This window comes from Pan troglodytes, chromosome 11, assembly GCF_028858775.2.
Source record: "Pan troglodytes isolate AG18354 chromosome 11, NHGRI_mPanTro3-v2.0_pri, whole genome shotgun sequence".
Classification (NCBI taxonomy): Eukaryota; Metazoa; Chordata; class Mammalia; order Primates; family Hominidae; genus Pan; species Pan troglodytes.
The window spans coordinates 72342221-72360771 of NC_072409.2; the positions used below are offsets into that span (position 1 = coordinate 72342221).

Sequence of the window (18551 nt, forward strand, 5' to 3'; positions counted from 1 at the left end):
CCTAAATTAAATGACTGGTGTCCTTGGAAGTGGGGAGAACACAGAGGGAGGGCAACGTCACAGCCATTGACTATGGAGGCAGAGATTGGGGTGATACAGCCAGAAGCCAAGGAAAGCCAAGTTTCCCAGCAATTACCAGAAGCTAGAAGAGAGGCATGGAACAGTTTCTTCTTTAGAGCCTTCAGAGGGAGCATGCGCCTGCTGACACCTTGATGCTGAATTTCTAGCCTCCAGAATGATGAGAGAATACTTTTTTTTTTTTTTTTTTGAGACGGAGTCTCGCTCTGTCGCCCAGGCTGGAGTGCAGTGGTGTGATGTCAGCTCACTGCAACCTCCGCCTCCCAGGTTCACGCCATTCTCCTGCCTCAGCCTCCTGAGTAGCTGGGACTACAGGCGCCCGCCATCACGCCCGGGTAATTTTTTGTATTTTTAGTAGAGACGGGGTTTTACCGTGTTAGCCAGCATGGTCTCGATCTCCTGACCTCATGATCCACCTGCCTCGGTCTCCCAAAGTGCTGGGATTACAGGCGTGAGCCACTGTGCCCGGCCTAAATTTTGTTGTTTTAAGCCACCTAGCTTGTGAAACTTTGATGTGGCAGCCCTAAAAACTAATACAAAGTATCCCTGCAAAATGTCTTGTTTGAATCTTAGGCCTCTGTGGCTTTGATTATCTCGGCACAGTTGGGCCCAGATTCCTAAACTCTTTGCCCGTTACTTTCTAGAGCTTGCTGTCCACTTCCCAGCACAGATATATAATCCTGCAGTACTGAAGAGCAAGCAGAGAATTGCACAGGTCAGAGAAGTTGCCAAGGTAGCCTTCACCCTACCAGAGTAGCTCCCTTCCTTCATTGCATCACACTTCCTATCAGCAGTGCTGGATGCCAGAAGAAAATGTAACAACGTCTTCAAAGTTCCAAAGAAAATTATTTGCTTTTGAAGACAGGAAGAGGAGAGGAAGCGAGGTGCACTTGTTTAATATCTTTCTATTATCCCCAATTCAGAAGGAATAGCCATAAATTCCTTGTCCATAAAACAAATCTTTTCTAGTTTTTTAGCTATGTTAACAACAACAAAAAAATTGGTTGAGAAATACATGTAGGCGGGGCATGGTGGCTCACGCCTGTAATCCTAGCACTTTGGGAGGCTAAGGCGGGGTGATCATGAGGTCAAGAGTTCAAGACCAGCCTGGCCAACATGGTGAAACCCAGTTTCTACTAAAAATACAAAAATTAGCTGGGCATGGTGGTGTGTGCCTGCAGTCCCAGCTACCCAGGAGGCTGAGGCAGGAGAATTGCTTGAACCCGGGAGGCAGAGGTTTCAGTGAGCCGAGATCGCACCACTGCACTCCAGCCTGGGTGACAAAGCGAGACTCTGTATCAAAAAAAAAAAAGAAAGAAGTACATGCAGATATGAAGATGATATGCTGCAAAATCTCATAGACTATGTGTTACTTGAGAAGAAGGACCATATCTTTTTACTCAATGCTCAGCATCTAGTAGAGTACCTGGAATATCATAATTTTCCAGTAAATGTTTGCTGAGTGAATTTATCTGCTATTGTATTAATCACCAAGCTTATTTAGCTCACGTGGGTCACTGGGCAGATGTCCGGAGTTGCAGCACATGCACAAACCCTGAAGTTGCATCATTTGAATAGGATCTTGGTTTCTTTGGTGAGATGTGTGAATGAATACTTATGTTCTCCAGGTAGTACCCCCTGGTTTGATCTTGAAAACTCTTGAACAAGTCTTCAAGATCAAATACTCTCCACTTATCTGTTGATACACTTGTCCTTTAGATATAGAAAGAATTCAGGAATACCAATACAAAGTCAAAATTTGACAAGGGAAAATTTTTGTAAGTGATTTAACACACTTTATTTCTAGTAAGTTTTTGGATATGAAAAGTAATTTTAACATTTACTGAGTACTTATTATAAACCAGGACTATGCTAAGCACTGTCTATGTAGCATGTCACTTAATCATCATAACTTGCCTATGAGTTTGTAAATTATCATTGCTTTATTGGTGAAAAAACTGAAATACAGATGGATTAATAAATATGCCTATATGTGGCAAAGGTGAGATTCAGATGGTTGTTTTCCTAAATGAAAAACACTGTGCCAGCTGGGTGTGGTGGCTCATGCCTGTAATCCCAGCACTTTGGGAGGCCGAGGCAGGTGGATCACTTGAGGCCAAGAGTTCGAGACCAGCCTGGGCAACATGATGAAGCCCTGTCTCTACTAAAAATACAAAAATGAGCTGAATGTGGTGGTGCGTGCCTGTAATCCCAGCTACTCAGGAGGCTGAGGCAGGAGAATCGCTTGAACCAAGGAGGAAGAGGTTACAGTGAGGCGAGATCGAGCCACTGCACTCCAGTCTGGGAAACAGAGTGAGACGCTGTCTCAAAAAACAAAACAAAACAAAACAAAACAAAACAAACACTGTGCTGATGAAGCTGAAGCTTTAGTGTACTGAAAATCATCTAAGGGAGTTTAGGCCAGGCGCGGTGGCTCATGCCTGTAATCCCAGCACTTTGGGAGGCCAAGGTGGGTGGATCATGAGGTCAGGAGATGGAGACCATCCTGGCTAACACGGTGAAACCCCATCTCTACTAAAAATACAAAAAATTAGCCGGGCATGGTGGCAGACGCCTGTAGTCCCAGCTACTCAGGAGGCTGAGGCAGAAGAAAGGCGTGAACCCGGGAGCCAAGATCGTGCCACTGCACTCCAGCCTGGGTGACAGAACGAGACTCTGTCTCAAAAAAAAAAAATAATAATAATAAAATAAAAAGGAAATCATCTAAGGGAGTTTAACAAAAATGCAGATTGTTAGGTTTCACTCCTAGAGAATCAATGAGTCTAAGGCTCAAGAATGTACATCTTTAACTATAACCCCGGTAAGTTGGATCAAGTGGTCCATGAACCACACTTTGAAAAGCACTGCTCTGTACTATGAGATGCCAGATACACAGTGTGAATTATTTTGTATCCAACAATATTTTATTCAACACAAGTTTCCCCCTTGTGTATATCTAGCTGTCCCAGCACCATTTATTGTAATGACCATTCTTTCTCCATTGCTGGTAGTTTCATTTTTTGTCGTAAATCAAGTGTCCATATGTACTCAAGTTCTAGGCATGACTCTCCTATTTTATTCTCTCTATATAATCCCTATCATCATCCATTGTAAACACACTTTGAGAAATTCTTCTGTGGATCAAAGGGCAAGAAACCTTGGAACACCCCATGAATCATTTTATGAGTGGGCATAATATCAGTAAAATTTAGAGACGGTCATTTAGAAAGCAGTGCCCAGCATTTCCTGGAATCCTCATTTAAATACATCCATATGATCTACCAAATACAATTTCTGATGTTTTCAGAAATCTGTATATAGTTCAGTAACACCCAGGAACTACTCTTTTTCCCCTCTCCATTTTCATTGCTTTCCTTCCCCAAAACCTCCTTTGCCAAATCAGTAGTACAACATTTTGGAAAACAAGTCCTCTTTTATTAAGAGCACCTTATCTGACATTGAAACGTCATCAGGAAAGAAAGACAAAATATAGACTTAGTTATTTATCTCTCAGCTGTTCTACCTTTGAACAAAGGTTTCTCCTCCCAGCAATTTGCTACTGCCTCAAATAGGGTGCCTGTTGTAAATGTAGCTTGATTGAGTTAGATTTAAAAATGAGAAAAAAGGCCAGGCACGGTGGCTCATGCTTGCAATCCCAGCACTTTGGGAGGCTGAGGCAGGCGGATCACGAAGTCAAGAGATCGAGACCATCCTGACCAACATGGTGAAACGTCATCGCTACTAAAAATGTAAAAATTAGCTGGGCATGGTGGTGCATGCCTGTAGTCCCAGCTACTCAGGAGGCTGAGGTGGGAGAATTGCTTGAACCCAGGAGGCAGAGGTTGCAGTGGGCCAAGATTGTGCCACTGCACTCCAGCCTGGCAACAGAACGAGACTCCATCTCAAAAAAAAAAAAAAAAAAAAAAGAGAGAGAGAGAAAAAACCCCTCAATATATTATACATACTTGCCTGCTGGAAAAAGAGACTTCTGTTTAAATGTGGTTTAATACCAGCAAAGTAATTCTGGTCAAGCAAGCTCTTAAAAACAACTTTTAGGCCAGGCACGGTTGCTCACGCCTGTAATCCCAGTACTTTGGGAGGCCGAGGCTGGCGGATCATGAGGTCAGGAGTTCAAGACCAGCCTGGCCAAGATGGTGAAACCCTGTCTCCACTAAAAATACAAAGCTTAGCCGGGCGTGGTGGTGAGCGCTTGTAATCTCAGCTACTTGGGAGGCCGAGACAGAGAATTGCTTGAACCCGGGAGGCAGTGGTTGAGCCGAGATCTCAGCAGTGAGCCGAGATCTTGCTACTGCACTTCAGCCTGGGCGACAGAGTGACACTCCGTCTCAAAAAAAACAAAACAACAACAACAAAAACAAAACAAAAAACCCTTATTTTTATAGTATTATATAAAACAAGTTAAAAAGATTGCATTTGTGATGAATCACAGGTTAGGAAACTGAGGAACACAGCTGTGAAATTACTTAGCTAAAACCATGAAGGAAATTGTATAAACAACACGAGATTTTACTGCATTGCTTTTCAGTGAGTTCTGAGGTTGGAGGCAGTCACCCAGCTGGATTCCCAGGGAGGGCAGCAGCTTTCCATTAGAAATGGTTCAGGCTTGCAATACCCAGTTTCCATTTATATCTGTAGTTGTGGATAGTCAAGTGGTGACCCAGCTGGTCACAGGAAAAGTGTGTGGGCTAAATGAAGGGCTGCTATTCGCATGATTACGGTATCACCACCTCCAATTCTGAACAGCACAGAATTTCTCAACAGCACAGAAAGGGACTTTTTGTTTTGTTCTTCAGTATATGGGGTGTGATGGCCTCAGAATGAGCCATGTTATGTGGTATATACCATTTCTCCATTCTCTGTCAGTAAGAAGCCCAACAACTAAGTGTGGAAAGAATTTCAATTATTCTGTAGCCAACTGCCCAGCATGTGGGACCTCAACTGATGAACTGATGATCAACTGGGGAGAAGCAAACAGGTTTGGAGACCTAAGAAGTCACCCATAGCTACCATGCTAAGATGTGCATGGGCCCTCCTCTTTCTGCTCTGACAGCATAGTTCTCTACTTTTTTTTTTTTTTTTTTTTTTTTTGAGACAGGGTCTCACTCTGTCACACAGTCTAGAGTAGGGTGGCATGATCTTGACTCACTGCAACCTCCACTTCCTGGGCTTAAACAATCCTCCCACCCCAGCCTCCCGAGTAGCTGGGATTATAGGCATGTGCCACCATGCCCGGCTAATTTTTGTATTTTTAGTAGAGATGGGGTTTCGCCATGTTGTCCAGGCTGGTCTCAAACTCCTGGCCTCAACTGATCCACCTGCCTCGCCTCCCAAAGTGCTGGGATTACAGGCGTCAGCCACTGCGCCCAACTTCTCTACCTTTTGAGCATAATTGGCTGAAAATTTCCTCCAGTAGTGTGCATAATTATCCCAATGACCAGTACTTTCTCTGTGCTAGTCTAGTCATATTTTATTGTCATATTGGAAATAAAGGTCATTATGTTAATGGTTGAAGTGGATGTTTTGGGTAGCCATCATCCCTGACGGGGGAGTGGGCAGTGCTGGGGAACAGGATGGTGAGTCACATCTGTAAGAGAAAAGGGAATTCCCTTTGAACATATTTCTCAAGCTTCTCTGATAATATGGGTTACCTGCAGTGTTGGTTAGACATACAGATTTCCAGGCTTTTCCTTTGGGGATGCTCATTAAGATTGAGATATGTCCCTGGAATATGTATTTTTAATAACCATGTGATTTTTGTCATTAGAGAAGTGTGGGAAGCACTACCCTATGTAGTATGATTTTGAAAAAGTGGTCAGAGACTGGGAGTCCCTGATTCCCAAATATCCACCATCATTGCCTTATAATGTTTCTCTCTTTCTTACCACTTTCTCAAACCTCTATGTCTACCTCCCACTAATTACCACTCAGTCCCACCTGGTTGTCTTATTCTTACCTCAAATTTATCGTGTCCTCATCATTTCACCTCTGTCAACAATTTCCATTCCATTTCAAGTCATACCCATTCTACACACTGAGTCACAGTGGCACCAAGTGATTTGCTATTCCACCCTATATCATGCTCTTCAAACCTTTTTACGTTTCCACGTTGCATTTTCTGCATACACTGCCTTCTCTCACTATTCAGCCCATTGCACTTCTGTTTCTTCTTCAAGAGTTCATACATCATTTCCCTAGGGAAAGCTGGCTAACCATATGCAGAAAGATGAAACTGGACCCCTACCTATCACCATAGACAAAAATTAACTCAAGATGGATTAAAGATAAATGTAAGACCTCAAACTATAAAGTTTCTAGAATAAGATCTAAGAAATCCCCTCTGGACATCAGCCTTGGCAAAGAATTTATGACCAAGTCCTCAAAAGCAATTGCAGCAAAAATAAAAATTGACAATTGAGACTTAATTAAACTAAAGAGCTTCTGCCAGAAAAAAAGAAAAAGAAAAAGAAAAAGAAAAAAAAACTATCAAAAGAGTAAATAGACAACTGACAGAATGGCAGAAAATTCTCAAAACTATGCATCTAATAAAGGATTAATATCCAGAATCTGTAAGGAACTTAAATCAACACACAAAAAAGCTTAACACCATTAAAAAGTAGGCAAAGGACATGGACAGACACTTCTCAAAAGAAGACATACAAATGGCCAACAAAAGTACAAAAAAATGCTCAGCATCACTAATCATCAGAGAGATTCAAATCAAAACCACAATGAGATACCATCTCATATCAGGCAGAATGGCTATTACTAAAAAGTAAAAACATAACAGATGCTGTCAAGGCTGTGGGGAAAAGGGAATGCTTATCCACTGTTGGTGGGAATATAAATTATAGGTTAGTGCAAAAGTAACTGCAGTTATTGCCATTAAAAGCAATGGCAAAAACCTCAGTTACTTTTGCACCAACCTAATAGTTAAGCCACTGTGGAATTAATTTGGAGATTTGTCAAAGAACTAAAAGTAGAGCTATAATTTGACCCAGCAATCTCATTACTGGGTATATACCCAGAGGAAAATAAATCATTCTACTAAAAAGACACATACACTCATATATTCATTGCAGCACTATTCATAATAACAAAAACATGGAATCAACATAGGTGTCCATCAGTGGTGGATTGGATAAACAAATCACGGCCATAATCCCAGCAATTTGGGAAGTCAAGGCGGGTGGATCATGAGGTCAGGAGTTCGAGACCAGCCTGGCCAACATAGTGAAACCCCGTCTCCACTAAAAATACAAAAATTAGCTGGGCGTGGTGGTGCACACCTGTAGTCCCAGCTACTTGGGAGGCTGAGGCAGGAGAATCACTTGAACCTGGGAGGCAGAGGTTGTGGTGAGAGATGATGCTACTGCACTCTAGCCTGGGTGACACAGCGAGACTCTGTCTCAAAAAAAAAAAAAAAAAAAAAAGAAAATGTGGGACATATACACCATGGAATACTATGCAGCCATAAAAAGAACAAAATCAAGTTCTTTGCAGCAACGTGGATGCAGCTGGAGGCCATTATCCTAAGTGAATTAACACAGAAACAGAAATCCAAATGCTGCAGGTTCTTACCTGTAAGAGGGAGCTGAACATTGGGTACTCATGGACATCAAGATGGGAACAATAGACACTGGGGACTCCACAAGGAGGGTGGAAGGGATGGGGAAAGGGCTGAAAAACTTCCTGTTGGTTACTATGTTCACTCTCTGGGTGACGGGATCATTTATACCCCACACCTCAGCATCAAGTAATATACCCATGTAACAAAGCGGCACATGTACCCACTGAATCGAAAATAAAAAATGGAAAACAAAAAATAAATAAAACTAAAATAAAGTAAAAGGAAATCTTCTGTAGCTCCTCCAGGAGGAGTTAATTCTTGCCTCTATCTTCTGACACTTTGGATTTCTCTTGTCTAGAATGCAGGGTGCATTGTAATTATTTGTTTTCTTGTCTGTCTCTCTCAGTAGGCAGCATGCGTAGGGACAATGCCTTTATCTTTATATTCCAGTGCCTAGCAGAGTATACAATGGGAATTTTAGAGATATTTGCTGAGCAAACTTTAGACTTTTAATAACTTTATTAAATGATTACTATCCAATAAAAAGATATGGGTTAATTTTAAAAAGTCATATGAGAAAGACACATGTACACACATGTTTATAGTAGCACAATTTGCAATTGCAATGATATGAAACCAACCTAAGGGCCTATCAAGAAATGAATGGGTAAAAAAAATGTAGTATATATACACACCATAGAATACTACTTATCCCTGAAAAGGAATGAAATAATATTTTTTGCAGCATCTTAGATGGAGCTGGAGGCCTTTATTCTAAGTAAAGTAATTCAGGAATGGAAAACCCAATATCATATATTCTCACTTATAAGTGGGAGCTAAGCTATGAGGATGCAAAGGTATCAGAATGATAATAATGGACTTTGGGGACTCAGCGGGGAAGGGTTGGAAAAGGGTGAGGGATAAGACTATATATTGGTTACTGTGTACACTACTTTGGGAACGGGTGAACCAAAATCTTCGAAATCACCACTAAAGAACTTATCCATGTAACTAAAAACCACCTGTACCCCTATTGAAATAAAAGCTATTGAAATAAAAATGGGCCAGGTGCGGTGGCTTATGCCTGTAGTCCCAGCACTTTGGGAGGCCGAGGCAGGTGGATCACGAGGTCAGGAGATCGAGACCATCCTGGCTAACACGGTGAAACCCCGTCTCTACTAAAAAATACAGAAAATTAGCCGGGTGTGGTGGCGGGTGCCTGTAGTCCCAGCTACTTGGGAGGCTGAGGCAGGAGAATGACATGAACCTGGGAGGCGGAGCTTGCAGTGAGCCAAGATCCCACCACTGCACTCCAACCTGGGCGACAGAGCAAGATTCCATCTCAAAAAAAAAAGAAAGAAAGAAAGAAAGAAAGAAACATGAAAACGTTATGTATGGATTAATTTATTTACATAACTATTCATTCATGGGTCCATTTATTTATATGCTAAGCATAAAAGTGGAGAGATGCATATCTTTTACTTAAAAATTTTTTTTCTTTTTCTTTTCTTGGGTTATCTTCAGACTGAAGAGAAACAAATATAAAATAATTATATAATGAATGAAAGATTTGCTGTAGTGAAAAGTGCCAAGAAAGATACCCAGTGGGTACAGTGGAAGTATATGGAGTGTGGGGTGAGTGCTGCTGATGAAAAGAAATGGTCTAGGGAAAAGGGGAGTGCAGAGCCTTCCAGGCCCAGGAAAGAGTCTGCTCAAAGGCCCTGGGATAGAAGGGAGCATACTCAGACAGGGAGCCGAAAGACAGGGTATCTGGAGCAGAGAGAGCAAGTGGATCTATGTCCAGAAGAAAGGCTGTTTCCCAGAGCACACAGATTCTCACAAGCCCTTTTAGGAAGCTTTGTCTTTATCCTAAATGCAGAGGGAAACCAGTGAAAAGTGGAGTGGTTTTGGTATGTGTATTATTGCATTTTTGTGGGAATTACATTGGCCAAATGATAATTTGCTCTATTGTTTATTTTTGTGTTGACTACGCCAGTTTCTTTAGGACAGGAACCATAGCTTACATTTCTTAGAGTTCCCAGCATTTCATACTATACAGTAAGTAGAGTAGGGGAACAAAGAAATGTGTGCTGCCTGTTCTATTTCAGATTCTTGAGAGTGAGGTTTTATGTAAACACACTTACAAAGAAACTAAGTTGGCTGGGCACTATGGATCACGCCTGTAATCTCAGCAGTTGGGGAGGCTGAAGCAGGTGGATTGCTTGAGCTGTGGAGTTCAAAACCAGCCTGGGCAACATAGCAAAACCTGTCTCTACAAAAAAAAAAAAAAAAAAAAAAAAAATCAACAACAAAAATTAGCTGGGTGTGGTGGCACGTGCCTGTAGTTACAGCTACTTGTGAGGCTGAGGCAGGAAGACCACTTGAGCCAGGGAGTTTGAGGCTGCAGTGAGCTATGATTTCACCACCGTACTCCAGCCTGGGTGACAGAGCAAGACCCTGTCTCAATAAAAAAGAAAAAGAAAAAGAAAAAAAAAAAAGAACTTAGTTAACCAAGTCCATTGGATAGCTTGCTATGATATGTAATTTGTGTGAAAATGGTGAGAAATGAATATGGTGGATGGACAGCTGGTTATCCATTACTAACTTGATTGAAAAAAACTGTTTCTTAAGTGTTTGGGAAACTAATAGTCAGGGTTAGTTGCGGAAGAGCCCACTTCCTTTGTTCCATTAAGTTATTTTATTGCTCATGATGTTTCAAGTTTTGCCATTACAAAATCATTATTCAGGCCTTGAAAGACTCTTTGGTCTTTAAAAAATCCTCTTTGAAAATATAAGTACCTAATGTCGGGTAAAAGATGTACTAAATTTGTCAGCTGACATCTTTGGGATATTTTGATGGGCTCCAAATATTAAGGATACACACACACACACACACACACACACACACACACACACTTGGGTTAGAGCAGACACATCTGTGATGTGGAAGTGAAGTTAGTTTGGTGGCCAGAAATGAGTATCATTTTGTGAATATTGGCAATGATTCTGCCATTGACTATCACTGAATCTGTCTGGAATTAGGTTTCACAGTAAAACAGAGTGCTTGTCTCTCTAATCTCCAGGACACTATGAAATTTAATCATATGATGAGGAAAAGTGTGATGAACTTTGGGACGTGAGCTGCTTTGTTATATAAGCTGAGCTGGTGGCACTGTCTACACAAAGCCTTTGTATTTCCTTCCTTCCTTCCTTTCTTCCTTACTCCCTCCCTCCTTCCCTGCTTCCCTCCCTCCCTCCCTTTCTCCCTTCCTCCCTTCTTCCTCTCCTCTCCTCTCCTCTCTTCTCCTCTCCTCTTCTCCCCTCCCCTCCCCTCTGCTCCCCTCTCCTCTCCTCTCCTTTCCTTTTTCTTCCTTCTTTTCACAGTTAATCACAAGCCTTTAATGAGACAGGGCCACAGACCTGATCACTCAACATCTGATATAAGGAAGGGGGAGGTTAAATACATGTGCAGGGTGTCACCGAGCCACGGGCCAGGAGTGTGTTGGATGGGTCTACATGATCCATATGGACTACTAATCACGGGAGTTCCGTGTGGGGGCAGGACCAGATGTGGTGGGGTATCCCAGTGCCTGCTGCATAGCTCTCTGGGGATCTGGCCTCCTCTCAGCTCAGCAGCCTGCAGGGTTTGCCTGCACCATGACACTCACTGGTTTTATGGCAGGAGGCAGAAGCCATGGAAGCGAGTGGAAAACAGAGCTTACAGCTCTGTGGATACTGGTGACACTTCATGACTGTGACCCAGAATGAACTAGCACACACAGTGACACAGGGCATCATTGGTCCCGGGCCTCTGTCCATGACCAGGTGGTCAGCAGAAGGACTTCTGCACCTGACTATACAACAAGGCTTTGTGTTTCAATGGACATCTGAAATCCACTTTTCAGGAGCAAGTTCTTTTTGTAAGGTAAGGATTTCATTAGAATATCAGTACAGCTAATATTAAAATAGTGCTTTCTTATCTTCCATCTAATTCTCCAGACTGCTTTATTTGTCCCATTGCTCAACAAATTCCTAGTTGTTGGAAGGGAGATGAATGGGGAGAGTCCCTGTTGAGGTTTTGGGGTGAGAGTGGTTTTTCCAGATTATTCCATGATAATTTGAAATTTTCACTCTCTGCCTGATGGGGGTGCATTTACACTGTATGCTTTCCATGATGATTTTTCTTATTTCCCTTTAGGGTGTTCTCCACTCTGCCCTGTGGATTTCTACAACATTACTTTCAAGTTTGGCAATTGTGCCTCATTGAATCAATTGGTGACATGGCAAATCTTGTATTAAAGATAGTTTTTAAACGAATAAAACCATTCTATTGGTAAATGTAACTATGTAATTTTCTCACAGATTCACCAGAGATGTCATAGATCTTCTTTGGGATTTCAATAAATTAAAAAATCACCACCTATGAATAAATATGTCATTATTCAAGCCACCACACTAACCAAAGACTGATCTGCCCATTTTTTAACCTTTTTCCCTGAGAGATGCTCAAGTTCTATGATTCACTGAGTAGAATCTAAGTCAGGGGTCAGCAAACAGTAGTTCAAATCTGGTTAGCAGAATTTCTCTGTAAATACATTTTTATTAGAAATTAGCCATGCCATTTGTTTAAGGACTGGCTGTGGCTGCTTTTGTGCTATAGCCTCAGAGCTGAGTAGTTGCCACGGAACCTGATGACCCACAGCACGGACAGCTTTTACTATCTGGCCCTTTACAGAAAAAATTTGCTGATATTGGACTAAGATATGCTTCTATATATTCTTTGATCATTAATTAGGTTTGAACTCCTTGAAAGCACAGACTATCTCCTATTTCCCTTTGTATCTTCAGTGCATATCACACTGTGTCTTGCTGGAAAGAAGAGCTCAGGTTCAAATGAAGGAAAGGAACCTAATCGAGCTGTATAAATAATCATGGGTCCCCCTCTCAAAATCTTAAATATTATAGGAAAGAATCACTGAAAACCAGCCACTGGGTGATTTTAAAATTTAATTAATTAATTAATTCATTTATTTTTTGAGACAGGGTTTAGCTCTGTTGACCAGGCTGGAGAGCAGTGGTGTGATCTCAGCTTACTGCAACCTCCGTCTCCTGTGCTTAAATGATCCTCCCACCTCGGCCTCCCAAGTAGCTGGGACTACAGGCACATGCCACCACACCTGGCTAATTTTTGTATTTTTAGTAGAGACAAGGTTTTGCCATGTTGCAGAGGCTGGTCTCAAACTCCTGACCTCAAGTGATCCACCCACCTTGGACTCTCAAAGTGCTGGGATTACAGGTGTGAGCCATCGTGCCTGGCTGAATGATTTTTTAATAACGACAATTTTAGATTGATTCTCAAAAATACCTGCGTCAATAGGGCAGACTCTGATCTTGGTGCCCTCCAAAGAGTTGCCTGTGTTCTCATTCCAGCAATCCAGGGATGGGAAGAGACCAATGCAACTTTTGCTTTACAAAGAGAATTTTCATACCTAATCTCCCAAAAGTATTTCTAAGGATGCCTCAGTGTCAGGTGCTGGGCAGCATGGCCAAGAAATAGCTAAGCCAGGATGCTGGGGATATTTGCATTCTCCACTCACTCTTCCAGCAGGCAAATTCTGTTTTGCAATTTGTTACTACATGAAAAAAAGGAAGTGTTTGGGAAGCAATGTAGCCTGTATTCTGTACTTTTTCTACCTTTGTTTGAATGCCCTTGGTTGACTTTGCCTACGAATGTAAATTTGAGAAATGACTGGAATGCAATTTTTTAAATTGATGTATTTAATACCTTGTTTGAGTAAGCATTGGAAAGGGCTCAGAAAAAATAATCTTGGGTAGTTTCCTTAATATCCAAGCCAAAGGTGGCAAATATGTAGCAAGTTTATTATCAGTCTGACCCCTTTCCTCCCTTCTCCTACCAGATGTCACTAACAGAGCACTGCATTTTTTTTTTTCAGACAGACCCTCCGAATCCTTAAAATGTGCCCAGATAGCCACCATTATTAGAATTGGCACATGAGGTGCACTTACCTTCCAAAGCTGATCTTACGTATTTCTAGATGTGAGAATCTTGAGTGATGTGAGTCACGTTTTAGTTGGATTTTCATACGTTTTCAGATAGATTTTAGTTAGATTTTCACAAAAAGCATTACTATCTTAATTGCTTGTGAAGTTCACTTAGGCAAAAATTATGTATTTCAAGGCAACACAAGATAAAACTTGGTGCTTTTTGAGCCCTCCTCTTGGTGCTGGTAGGTTATTTAGGGCCTTGGAAAGGAAGAAATCTCATATTCTGTGTCTAAATTATGTTAAAACTGTGCAGACATCCAGTTTCCAAGGTCCCTGAGAGAAAACACACATACAGACACACACACACACACGTGCATGCAACAATGAATTAAGGAGAAAAGAATTAAACCTGTGTTGGCCTCAGTTTCCAATTTGTAAAATGAGAAAGCAGACGGGGTTTCTCAGACTGGAAAGTTCTCCAAGGTCACTTCCAAGAGTGTAGCAGACATCTCACCTCCTGTTGCCCGTATTAGCCCTTCATGGACAGTGAGATTAAAAACACAGGTTGCTCTCCAGTGAAACTTTAATTGCAGAGCTTTAATTAGAAAAAGAAACAAAATACTCTTAGATTATGTTTTTTAAATTTTATTTTTAATTGTGTTTTTATTGTTTCCATTTTATTTCAAAAAGAGAAATGAAAACCTCAAGTTTCCATTCCCATACAACTTCTTTAGCAAGTTAACTAAAACGATTTTCTAAAATGTACTTTTAATGAGAAACTCCAATCTCTGAAATTTGTCTTGAACATTTTTTTTTTCTTCAGACCTCTTACAGGACTCTGGAGTTTCCATATCTCAGTGCCAAGAGCATAGCAAAGGAATTTGACTCAATTTAGTAATTACCTCGTGTTAGTCTAGCTCAAAATTGTTTTGCTCTTAATGGCTTAGGAGAGCCATTTGGATACTTTGATTCTAGCAATAAAGTTCCAATGGGAAGGTGGGTGAATGGGCATGTAATGTTTAGCGTATTATAATGGCCATAGCCAAAGCTTTTCCAGAGTAAATTTTTGCCAGACTCGGACTAAGGATGGGTCACTGTGGAGGAAAGCATGAGAAAATAGGAGGGAGAAAATAAGTCTGGGAGAGTCCTTTCCCTCTCCAAATTAAGCCCCAGGATTATAGTGGACATTTGTTTTAGTCCTTTCTCATAGCCAGAGGGAAAGGTTTCCCCAGCATTCTCCCCATGTGCTTCCCGGATCCTGACACACCCTTACTGTATTAGTCAGTGTTCTCCAGAAAAACAGAACCAGTAAGATACATATAAGCTATGGCCTGAGAACCAAAGGGGCCCATGGTGTAAGTCTCAGTCTGAGGGCGGGAGAAGATTGATTCCCCATCTCGGGCAGGAAGGTAGAAAAAAGGGGCAAATTCTTCTTTCCCTTATGTTAACTCATAAAATTAACCACACACCAACGCTTCAGAGTGGAGCATGTACATTAAGCCACAGATTCTAAAACTATCTGTGGTGAAGGACTCCCCACCCCTGCATCCACTGTGGATTGATACTTGTGTAAAATACAAAAAAAATGAATCAACGAAAAAAAATGACACACAAGGCCGGGCGTGGTGGCTCAGGCCTGTAATCCCAGCACTTTGGGAGGCCGAGGAGGGCGGATCACGAGGTCAGGAGTCGAGACCATCCTGGCTAACATGGTGAAACCCCATCTCTACTAAAAATACAAAAATTAACCGGGCGTGGTGGCAGTAGCCTGAGTCCCAGCTACTCAGGAGGCTGAGGCAGGACAATGGCGCGAACATGGGAGGCAGAGTTTGCAGTGAGCCAAGATCACACCACTGCACTCCAGCCTGGGTGATAAAGCAAGATTCCGTCTCAAAAAAAAAAAAAAAAAAAAAAGACAAACACATACAGAATACAAGCCTCAACTTTTTATTATTAGATTGAATTACCCCGTCAAATTGCAGTAAAATTTCTAACCACTCTCGATTTCTATATTCATCTTGTGACACACAGTCCCAAAACTTGTGGACAGGGACTGGTCCACGGATCACACTTTTGAGTAGCCTGACTAAGCTAGACCATTAGTGCTCTCTGGTTACCAGTGATTATTTCAGGAGTATTCTTATAACCTAAGCTGGTCCTGGACCCTCAAAGTTGGCACTTTGCTTGGGAATGCCAGGACAATGATTCTCCTTTCTCCTGGCTGGATGCCATCTTTGGCCGCCAGAGATGTGGCCTGAGAATGAGTGAATGAAGGCATATCCAAGGGAGAGTAAGTGAGAAGCTGGATCTACTCTATTGTGGACAAATATAAGCCCATAAGTTAACATTTTTGTATAAACCAGAATTCATCTTGTTTTATATCACTGGCTGGAGAAAGAGTATTATGTGATGCAGTAATTGGTTTGTGTGTTTCCCCATGAACTCTTACCAGCTTCTGTTTGCCAGTCTTCTTTCCAAAACGCAGAGCTGAGTGTGCTGTTCTTATGGTATAGAAAAATTCGCTTCCCACTGCCCTCAATACAAAGGTCAAGCTTCTTACATTGTCATTCAGTCTTTCACAATTGGGTCCCCTTCTACTTTTTCAGCCTAATTTTTTGCTAGGTTCATCCTCAGGCACATATCTTACGCTTTAGTTTAACCAAACATACACTTTTCTAGATATTGTAGATTTGTTCATGTTCTCTGTGTGGATTGCATTTCCCCTTTCGACACCCTTTTCTGACTTACTAAGAATACAACCTCAAAAATATAAGGTGTTCATATTACTCTTTTTGTTTCTTTTTTTTTTTTTTTTTTTGAGATGGAGTCTTGCTCTGTCGCCCAGGCTGGAGTGCAGTGGTGCGATCTCGGCTCACTGCAACCTCCGCCTCCTGGGTTCACTCCATTCTCCTGCCTCAGCCTCCCGAGTACCTGGGACTACAGGCGCCTGCCACCACGCCCTGCTAATTTTTTGTATTTTTAATAGAGACGGGGTTCCACCGTGGTCTCGATCTCCTGACCTGGTGATCTGCCCTCCTATGCCTCCCAAAGTGCTGCATTACAGGTGTGAGCCACCGCACCCGGCTAGGTGTTCATCACTCTTAAATGTTAATTATTACACATCATCATTCTGGCTGATTTCAAGGGCTAAGTTTGAGAGTGTTGGCAAGAGGGCAAAGTGAGGCACCCAGAGACTTGATGAAAAGTGCATTTAGACCCCAAAGCTCTCATTTCATAAAGATTCTAATATGGTTGGTTGTACTACAAAAATCTCAGAGAGCAACAAGCTTGGACAAAATGTAACTTTATTGCCATGTATACTGAGTATCCTCAAATGGTAGCATATTACCGTAGTAGAGTTTTTGGAACAGACTCCTCCTTGGAGACAATATAACCAAGTGCAGTGTGAAATCCAAGAACAGACTTCTGGGTGGTGATGTAGGTAAATTGGGAAGATGTCATGGGGTAGTGGTGAGACAGTCCCACTCTACCAGAAGCCACCTCTGCCACCTCCCAAAGGCTGCCTAAAATGCTCTTGTAAGAGCTTATTACAAGGCATGGAGGTAGATACATGTAGAATGTGTGAAATGTTTTCCTGGGAGGAATGATATTTTAAACTTTTATACATTACTGGGAGTCATATGTAACATAGTTCTTGAAAGCAAGTTTTAAGAAGAGGATAGGAAAAAAAAAAACCCTATAAAGAAAATGATGCTAAGTGTGGAAAGAAAAAGTTACCTAAGAGGTGATAGAGTACCAAAATAGTTTTTCATTACTTCTCAAATTTGTCAGCATTTAATGGGCAAAGTGAATATTCTTAGCTATACAACTGCTTTAATTTTAGGATTAGGGGATACTTTTAATTTTACGAAATTACATATTAATATTGTTTAAAGTGGAAGCATCGAGAATGTAGAGAATTTATTCATTAGAGCTCTAATACTTATTTGCTGTCTGATCTAGAGAAGTCACTTACCCTCTCTGAGCTTTGGTTGCATTCATTGATAAAATAGGCACAATATTCAGAGAAAATCTAAGTGCCTGTTGTAATAAAAGCAAATTAAAAGGGAAAAAAAACAAAAAAAAACCAGGCATAATACCTGACCTGCTAACCTCATAGGCTGTGAAAATGCACCGAGATGGCTGGAAGTAGACCGCTTTATAAGGTAGACAAATCTATTATTTCTAGTTGGTGCTAGTGCAGAAAGGATAAGTGGTGTGAAGCACTGCCACTCAATGTCAATGGAATTTACTGTTGGTGGTACAAAAAAAGAAAATAAATATATCTCTAGTCTCTTGTTCCTTTAAATTTTGAAGGAGCTTCTACCAGGTTCAGAAAGGGAATCTTATTAGCATTTGGGGAAAAGCCTTTTTACTGAAACTTCTTGAAGCTTTCAACTGTGGGCACACGTATGTTTGTAAAGATATCTAGCTAATGAATGACATTTTAAAAGAGAGAAGCTGTTCTTTGACCATCTTCTCAAAGAATTATTAATTGGTATCAGAAAATTGGAGAGGGTGGACATGCAGGGATTTCTTGCTAAAGAGCATGATGTGTCTGAGGAGTTATGACCCACAGTATCTGATCTGTTCCAGAGATCGTTTGGCGATTGTAAATGCTGGAGGCGGGGGAAACTGTCCTCTACGTTTGTATAGATCTTGAGCTGTGTAGAACTAATTGCTCCAACTGCACCAGGAGGTCAAGGGCAGAGCTGGTGGCTTACAGATGCTTGTGTCTCCTAGTTTCCAGCAGTAAATATTTATTAGATGAAAGCTTGACTGAGACTGCATATCAAAGAGAGGAGGAAGTGGCATCTCTTGGCAGATTTTATACTCAAGGCAGGTTACCTTCTCCTGTATAATTGAAAGGAGACCTGGC

At 41.4% G+C, this 18551-nt stretch overlaps 1 long non-coding RNA gene across 3 annotated transcripts in view; it reads right to left on the minus strand.

Annotated features, from left to right (window-relative positions):
* LOC107976690 (uncharacterized) overlaps positions 1–18551 on the minus strand; it is a 66915-nt gene that overhangs the window by 11980 nt on the left and 36384 nt on the right. For all 3 annotated transcript variants that reach the window (XR_010148702.1, XR_010148701.1, XR_010148703.1), the window contains one exon: positions 14082–14267. This is a non-coding gene — a long non-coding RNA (uncharacterized LOC107976690). The remainder of the gene's footprint in view (positions 1–14081; positions 14268–18551) is intronic.